Source organism: Trichechus manatus, unplaced genomic scaffold (assembly GCF_000243295.1).
Source record: "Trichechus manatus latirostris isolate Lorelei unplaced genomic scaffold, TriManLat1.0 scaffold00004, whole genome shotgun sequence".
In the NCBI taxonomy this organism is placed as follows: Eukaryota; Metazoa; Chordata; class Mammalia; order Sirenia; family Trichechidae; genus Trichechus; species Trichechus manatus.
This window is the reverse complement of record NW_004443940.1, coordinates 16102876-16112282: the sequence shown is the minus strand read 5'-3', so window position 1 is coordinate 16112282 and position 9407 is coordinate 16102876.

The following is a 9407-nucleotide window of genomic DNA, read 5'->3' as shown; positions in this document are numbered from 1 at the left end:
TAAATATTTATTATGGTTATGTCCTCCTGGTGTATTGACCCTTTAATCATTACATAGTGTCCTTCCTTACCCTTTGTGGTGGATTTTACTTTAAAGTCTATTTTGTCAGAGATTAATATTGCCACTCCTGCTCTTTTTTGAGTGTTATTTGCTTGATACATTTTTTTCCATCCTTTGAGTTTTAGTTTGTATCTTTAAGTCTAACGTGTGTCTCTTGTAGGTAGCATATAGATGGATCATGTTTTTTATCCAATCTACCACTCTCTGTCTCTTTATTGGTCCATTTAGTCTGTTTAGATGCAGCATAATTATTAATAGGTATGAGTTTAGTGCTGTCATTTTGATGTCTTTTTTTTTATGTGTTGTTGACAGTTTCTTTATTCCACTTAATTTTCTGTGCTGAGTTTTTCTTTATCTATTTTCTTTTCATCTTTTTCATTGTTGTTGATTTTGTATTTGCTGAGTTTTTATATTTTTCTTGTTTTTTATTTTGATGTGTAGAATTGTTAGTTTCCTTTGTGGTTACCTTAATATTTACCCCTATTTATCTAAGTTTATACCAGTCTTTTATTTCTTTATATCGCCTTGACTTCCTCTCCATATGAAAAATCTATGTCTACATTTTTTAGCATCTCTTTTTTGTTTTAATGTTGTCATCTTTTACATATTGACATCTCTTTTTCCCTATTTCCAGTGTTTTAGCTTTGATTTACTTTTGTGACTTCCCTATCTGGGTTGATATCTAGTTGCTGTGTCCTGTGTTCTAGTGTTGGGTTGTTATCTGATGTTACTGATTTTCTAACTGGAGGACTCCCTTTAGTATTTCTTGAAATTTTGGTTTGGTTTTTGCAAATTCCCTAAACTTCTGTTTATGTGGAAGTGCCCCGATTTCACCATCATACTTGAGAGAGAGTTTTGCTAGATATATAATTCTTGGCTGGCAGTTTTTTTTCCATCAAGGCTTTATATCTGTCATTCCACTGCCTTCTTGCCTTCATAGTTTCTCCTGAGTAGTCCAAGTTTATTCTTATTGATTATCCTTTGTAGGTAACTTTTCATTTATCCCTAGACTCTCTTAAAATTCTCTCTTTATCTTTGGTTTTGGCTAGTTTGATTTTAATATGTCTTGGTGACTTTCTTTTGGGATCTACATTATGTGGGGTTCGATGAGCATCTTGGATAGATATCTTGTCATTCACAATATCAGGGAAGTTTTCTGCCAACAAATCTTCAACAGTTCTCTCTGTATTTTCTGTTATCCCCCGCTGTTTTGGTACTCCAGTATTCCTCTTGATAGAATCCCACATAATTCTTAGGGTGTCTTCATTTTTTTAAATCCTTTTATCTGATTTTTCCTCAATACGTTGGTGTCAAGTGCCTTATCTTTAGTCTCACTAATTTTGACTTCCATTGCCTCAATTCTGCTCCTATGATTTTTGATTGAGTTGTCTAATTTTGAAATTTTTTTGTTAATCTTCTGTATTTCTGATTGCTGTCTCTCTATGGATTCTAGCAGCCTGTTAAATTTGTCATTATGCTCTTCTCTAACCTTCTTAAGTTCCTCCATTGCTAGGTCTGCATTTTGCCTAATCTCCTTCCTGATTTCTTGAAGAGTTCGTATATTAATCTTTTGTATTCTGCCTCTGGTAGTTACAAGAAATTCTCTTCTCTAGAAAATTCCTTGATTCTTTATTTTGGGAGCTTGCTGAAGCCATCATGGTCTGCTTCTTTATGTGGTTTGATATTGACTGTTGTCTCCTAGCCATCAATGTTATTATATTTATTTATTTTATGCTTACTATGTCCTAGCTTCTTGTTTTGTTTTGATATGCTCAAATAGGCTGCTCATGTGAACTAGTCCAATCACCAGTGTGCCTGAAGCTCCAACATTCTACCACCAGATGACCAGACCTGCCACTAAGTATGTGAGCCCAGGAGTCCTCCCACTCCTCCTGTATGTATTCAGCTCAGGTATCCAGGTAGTCAGCCACCAAGTGTGTGGTGCAGGCTCTCACCTACAGTCATAGACAGGCATGTGTGATTGTTGTAGGCACAGGCATCTGGCTGCAGCTGCGGGTCACGTGCTGAGCAAGGTAGGGGGCCAACAGTTGCCCCCGAGTGTCCAGGAGAAAATCTTATCCCTGTACCCTAAGGTGCTTAGGTGGATGGGTTTTGCAGCCAGAGTATTAGCCCCCACTACTGTTGGCTGTAAGGATCGGGGGCACCGCTTATTCTTGGACCCCTGTAGCAGGTGACTAGGTGGTGTGGGTGGAGCCACCAGTCCTCAGGCCCCTGATGTAGGTGATGACCCTGCTTAATAGGCAGAGCATGTCAAATGTCAAGAACCTGCCACTTCACAGCTGAAACAGTTGAAGTTAGACTTCAGTATATAGCCTGTTGTACTGTGGAAATGAGGACCTATGCTGTTGAAATGGGCCCACACAAGTCTATGCAGGGGGAAAGGCACTCAAAGCCCATGGCCTAGGCAAAGGAGCTGCGCCTACCTTGAATTCCTGGCTTAGGGGAGCTGGCAGATTATCTTTTCTCCTGTTTGTTAATTTGTTCACTCTCTAAGGCTGGGAGAATGGCTCAGGGTTTGTGACAGTTCCTACTTCTGGCCCAGGGACTCGGCAATTGCTGAAGCTGGTCCTGTCCTCAGTGCAGAGCAGGGAGTGGGGAGGTAAATGAGAGAGAGGTCTTTCCCTAAGAGGAGTGTTTTTGATCCGCTCGGTAGGCCAGACGCAAGTACTTATCTTTCACCCATCGATGGTTGCTTCTCACTGGTTCTGGCTGGCTGAATAGACTCTCTGCTGCTGGGTCTCTCCTGGTGTGGAAAATGCACCCCGAGCGCCCCTGCTTGCCTACCTCACCACCCACCACAAGCTGATTGGGCCTGAAGGGCTCAGGCTCTCCCCAGGTCATGGCGACCCCTCGCTGCTTCTGAACTGTCTCTCCTTTGCCCTGCCACTCAGTCTGATTCCTCAGCTTTGCCTTTGAAGTTCAGGGCTCCTAGACTGTTACATATAATCCATTCACTTGTTTTTTTGGGTCTTTGTTGTAAGAGGGACCACCAGAAGCATCTAACTACTCTGCCGTCTTGGCCCCGCTTCCATCATGACTACTCTTAAAGACACCTAAGATAATATTTTGTGAAGAAATATATACTCATGTGCCTGGATCAATAATGAATCAGAAGATGAATTCTGAAATGGATAAAATTTTTGGAAACCTTAACCAACTTCTTTCACTTACATTTTCCTTTTGGTGTACACACAAGGATAATATATGGTAAAAAAAAAAAATTCTAAATCTATGAAAGTTTAAAAGAGATTTTAAAAAAGTATAAAATACAAATTTTAAGCAATGATATTCTTGTTTTCTTTCTTATGGGTGAATCATGTCTCTTACAATCGATGGTATCTTAGATTCTATAAAATACTGTATTTTGAGTGTAGATTTAATGAGAGGAGCAAAAAGAAAATGAGGAATCAAGGAGGACTACAAAGTTTTGGCCTGAGTAAACAATAAAATAGAGTTGCCATTGACAGACCAGGGAGAAATTGGTAGCGGGAGAAAGGGCCAGGAGCCCTGTTTGGGGTATGCTGGATTAGAGATGCTCATGAGACATGCAAGTAAAAGATCAAGTCGACTGCTAGATGTCAAGGAGGAAGTCTAAAGTCAGAAGAGAGGTCTGGTCTGGAGACAAATGTGGGAGTCATCAGCATTATAAATGGTACAAATAAGATTGGATGAGATCACCAGAGAACAAGTGTAAACAGAGATGAAATCTGAAGTCATTTAGAAGTTGGGAACTTAAGAAGTGTCAACAGCTCATAATGGGAAGATGTGTTCTACTTTTTTATGTAGGTGGAACTTATAAATAAAATGAGCCTGCCAACCTCAAAAGGACCTTGAATTTATTTAAAAAAAAAAAAAGCCTGTTACAGAATAGTGCCTCATAGATATTGCTAATTCAGTTTGTCTAAATAAAAACCACTCTAAAAGACAAAGTCAGATAACTAGTGCTGAATGTAAGTAGAACATCTCATTACAACTCATTAAAGAATGAGAAAAACAGGCCTGGGCTCTGCATAGTGAAAAAAGAGCCTTACCATATGTTGTTAGTTTTTTGGATATAATTTATGAAAATTTTTCAGATTACATAGTTACCCAAATAAATTTTCCAAAAGTAAAATTTTTTAGTGGTGATGGAATATAGAGTCCAATGTGGAGTTCTCATCCTGCTTACAGATGAAGAAAGGGAGACCTGGAACTACAAGAGGACTAACCCAAGATGGCAGGCGCCAAGACCTACAGTCCTTTTGCTTTCATTTCAACATGTTCTCTACCACACTGCACTGTTGCACAATTAAAAAAAAAACAACAAAAGTCAAGAGAAATTTGTGAAGAGTCATAACATTTAAACAAAGCCTTATTCCCATGAGAAAAACAAAATAAAAACTTATAAAGATTGCAATTGCAGGTCAGTATGACATTTATATTTGGGGTTTCACTGGGCAATAACTTTGCCTTAGAAATCCAATTTAAAATTTGTTAGAAACATATATAAGATGAAGTTAAGCTACACGCCCCTTTTAAGGCAGCATTGTGTGAAAGCAAGGTAGAATTTCAAATGGCTTCCATAAGACCAATGCTTGAGTCTTAATTCAATCAGTCTTGATAATTAATAAATTAAACATTAAGTTTACTTGAGCACATAAATGTGACTGATTATTTCCCACACAAATATGATCATCTCCTTCTTACCATGAAAAAAACTCTTAATCTACATCAATATCTTCTATTTTATATTTGGTATAGGCTCAAACTTAGAGTACCCTCATATTAAATAACCTGCATTATGCAGATGACACAACCTTGCTTGCTGAAAATGAAGAGGACTTGAAGCACTTACTGATGAAGATCTAGGACTACAGTTTTCAGTATGGATTACACCTCATCATAAAGAAAACAAAAAGTCTCACAACTGGACCAATAAGCAACATCATGATAAATGGAAAAAAGACTGAAGTTGTCAAGGATTTCATTTTACTCGGCTCCACAATCAATGCGCATGGAAGCAGCAGTCAAGAAATCAAATGACGTATTGGGCAAATCAAATGCAAAAGACCTCTGTAAAGTGTTATAAAGCAAAGATGTCACTTTAAGGACTGAGGTGTACCTGACCCAAGCCGTGGTGTTTTCAATCTCCTTATATGTATGTGAAAGCTGGACTATAAATAAGGAAGATCGAAGAAGAATTGATGGCTTTGAATTATGGTGTTGGTGAAGAATATTGAATATATCATGGACTTTCAAAAGAACGAACGAATCTGTCTTGGAAGAAGTGTAGCTGGAATGCCCCTTAGAGACAAGGATGGAGAGATTTTGTCTCACGTACTTCAGATATGTTATCAGGAAGGAACAGTTCCTGGAGGAGGACATCATGCTTGGTAGAGAGTCATCAAAAGAAAGGAAGACCTTCAAAGAGATGGACTGACACGGTGGCTGCAACAATGGGCTCAAACATAGCAAGGATTGTGAAGATGGCGCAGAAACTTGCAGTGTTTCAGTCTGTTGTACATAGGGTCGCTATGTTTCAGAACCGACTCAACGACACCTAACAACAACAACAACGTCATCAATGTTACCAGAACTCTTTCTCTGTCAGTGTGCCTCAGGAGAAAGCTGCTCATAAATGAAGTAGTGAAAAGAGGTAACAGCTTTGGAACTAGATCTAAGTCCAGATTTTAGTCCTATTGCTGACTGGCTGTGTGGCATTTCCAAGTTTCTTGATTTCTCTGAGGTTTAGACTCCTCAACTGGGAACTGGGATGATATTAGGTCTAGTGATGACTGTACAAAGTAAATGACTTAGTTATGTGACATCCTAACACAGTACTTGGTACTTAGTAAATATCATTAAATCTTGGCTTCCCAATAAGTAATGCTTGTTTTAGCCATTTTGCTTCCTGAGGACATTATCTGTGCTACTGTTTATTTTGCAGTCTATCCAGGTTGTTTTATTCAGTACATTGTTATAGATCGTAAAAACAAATAAAATATGCTTTTTATAGTGTTATGTTCCTTTTTATTCAAGAACCATAAACATTTACAATCCTTCAAACACCTTTTTGGGTCATCTCTTTTTGTATTACTTCATTTCCATTCAAGTTGAAGTGTAAGTAGCTTTTGTTTATATATCAGCGTGTATCTGTTTACTACTTAAGACAAACACTATTTTCCTTCTATTGAGTGAAAGAAACAGTTGCTCTTGTAAAGTATAAATCTGACTACATTTTGTACTTTTACTCTACCCTAACTCAACCCAGACCCCTCCTTCAGGCTATATAAACTCCTTGCCATCAAGCTGATTCTGACTCATAGAGACCCTACAGGACAGAGTAGAACTGCCTGGTGTGGCTGGTAGATGCGAACTGCTGACCTTTTGGTTGGCAGCTGAGCTCTTAACCACTGTGCCACCATGGCTCCTCGGGCTATATAGTATGTAATTAATTTAGAAAAAATAATTTTGAAAAAATAGTCTCATTTCTCTCTGATTTCTACCATGTTTTTAGTTCACTTAATTATTTTTTTTTAAATAGCTGTTTAAATGATTCTGTAAAGGAAAATTTAAATCTTTCCTTTAAACAACAACCACCTTGCCTATGACTAATCCATCTTTGGGTCTTACATGGTAGCTTAGCCTAAGAAGTACATTCTAACTTTCTTCCGAAACATAAATAAGATGAAATAGAACTGCCCCCTCCACTTGAAGTTTTGTAAAACAAAACAAAAACTTTCCAAAAACGTACACTTTTGCACAGTGTGTTCAAACTTGAGTCCTTTTTGCCAAAAGTTCAGTTTTAAAAAGAACCAGCTGTGGGTGACTGGGAAGCAAAAGTCAAGCACTTTCAGCCCAAAGACTTGAGGACTGTAATGAGAGCCCGCCACCTTCTCGTCCACACATCTTATGGCTCCAGGAACTTGTCTAGCGAATGCCCTATCGCTAAGGAAACACTTCCATCACATCAAATCTAGCACCTTCTCATTTACAACTCATTTGACAAGCACCAGCTGTAAATAAGCCTGCACTCAGGAGCAGGAATATGTGGAGTCCCTCACTAGCACCTACTATAAGAATTATAAATTGCCCAATTTCAGGATGGAGTGAGATGCTTTAACAAAAGTTCAGAACAACGGCAGATCTGGCACTCAATCTATTGCATGCTAATTGTTTCACTGAGATAATTTTGAGGTAATTACACCCCACCAACCCACAAGTAACCTTGCTCAGGCTGTACTTAATCCGGTGTAGCTTGCTATTTCCAAAAGGTCAGGAAATCTCATTCCTCACCTCTAACTGCTCACCTTTCTCGGCTGCACTATGGGGATACATAATTCCAAAAGAGTGGAAACTCAGCCAGTAAATGACATCTAGGCATAAATATTCATGTTAAAAACTTCTGGAAAAAAAGTCAAAAAATGAAGCTAAGTCCATCACCCCACCCTCAGGAGACCACTAAGATGTGCCCTGACAATTTACCTGGATTTGCTTAAAATTTAACTCTTATTTCAGAACTGTTGTTGTGGCAACTGACACATCCCCTGTGGCAGTATTTGGATACTTCAGTTTTGCTTTGCTCATTTAAGAAGAAAGCCAGTGCACTTGGAACCTTGCAAACTCTTCTTACTCCTTGTTCACATTTCTTTCCTTCTCTGAAACTCTGGTCCTTAAACACAGAATTTGAAGATTTGTTCATGTTCCAATGTAGCCAAACGTGTCTCAACGTATATAAAATTACTTGAAAACATGGGATTTGTTCTACACTTATGAAGCCTTCTGTTGAATTTGTTCATCATTAAAACAACACTCAAACATTGATTCTGATGCATTCTGTCAATTATAAATTCTACAAAGTCAATAATCCTGCTCTCCCATCCAAAATGTGTTTATATGTGTGGGGAGTGTTTGTCTGTTTTATTGTAAATGCCAACTATTCTTGTAAAAACAATGGTTTCTGTCTTCATCACACACACCAGGTGTAATTTTTATCTTGTTTAACTCAAAGATGCTATCGATAAGTTTACCTTTCCTTTAGGTATCAACAAATAGGAACCTCAGATGTGACTATAATTTCAGAAACAGTAAATAGGAAGATGATATTTTGCTACAAAAAATCTTGTATTTTATCTTCTTAAGCATTGAGAAAACAACTAAAAATTTTCCTTGGCAGAGCAAGGCATCCAGCAAAGACTATCCTAAGGTGGACCTGAAATTTTGGTACTTTTCGATGTTCAATCATCAAACAGTGCAAGTAGCCATCCATGCCTTGTGGCTTGGTGTAGCAGGACTTTGCCTAGTGGGAGTCAAGACCTGAATTTTCCTGACATAATTAATCAAATTCAGGTTTAAAATACAGACTGTCAATTATGCACAATTAAAGTAGTTACAATATTCAAATACATGTAATGTTTTTTGTTTTATCTTTATTGTTGTCACTATGTCTTTGTTTTACCATTTATTGATATGGAAAACCCTTGTATTGCAGTGAATCCAAAGACTGAACTTCATGACTAAAAACCCAAACACCAGGTAGAACTGCAAGAACTCTGACGTGATCTGCCTGGTGGCATGTTTTCTTGGTAGCACTTCTTCTTTATTTTAAGTGCAGGTTAATCTGGAAGGAGATATATGACTCTAGCATGCACCAAACTAAGTGCAAATGGATGTCAAGAGTGTCTACCTTATTCCATATGTTTTTCCCTGCTCGGCTGCATAAAATAATCTGTTTTTAGAAATTCTTTTGATAGTCATACACATAAATAACTCTGAAAGAATCAGCATCAACTGTATTCCTTTTTGAAAATTGTGGAGTAAGACATTGAAAAAACACCTTTATCTCTCTACTACCAAATTGTAAAAGAAAAGGGAAAGGCAAGACATATTGTTCAGTGACTCTTGTAAAGATGGTGCCACGCCTGGCATTTTCTATGCTTGATCATGGCCATACTACAAAACTGACGAAGAAACCTATTTCCCATGTTTGCTCTGCTGTGTGACTTTGTTGTCATTGTTGTTAACCTCTGTCCAGTTGGCCTTGACCCATAACGACCCCACGTACAACAGAACAAAACATTGCCCCATTCTGTGCCATCCCCATGATTGGTTGTGAGTCAGACCACTGTGATCCATAGGGTTTTCACTGGCTGATTTTTGGAGAAAGATTCCCAGGCCTTTCTTCCTAGTCTGTCTTAGTCTGAAAGCTCTGCTGAAACCTCTTTAGCATCACAGCAACTCACAAGCCTCCACTGACAGACGGGTGGTGGCTGAGCTTGAGGTACATTGGCCAGGAATTGAACTTGGGTCTCTGGCATGGAAGGTGAGAATTCTACCACTGACAGATG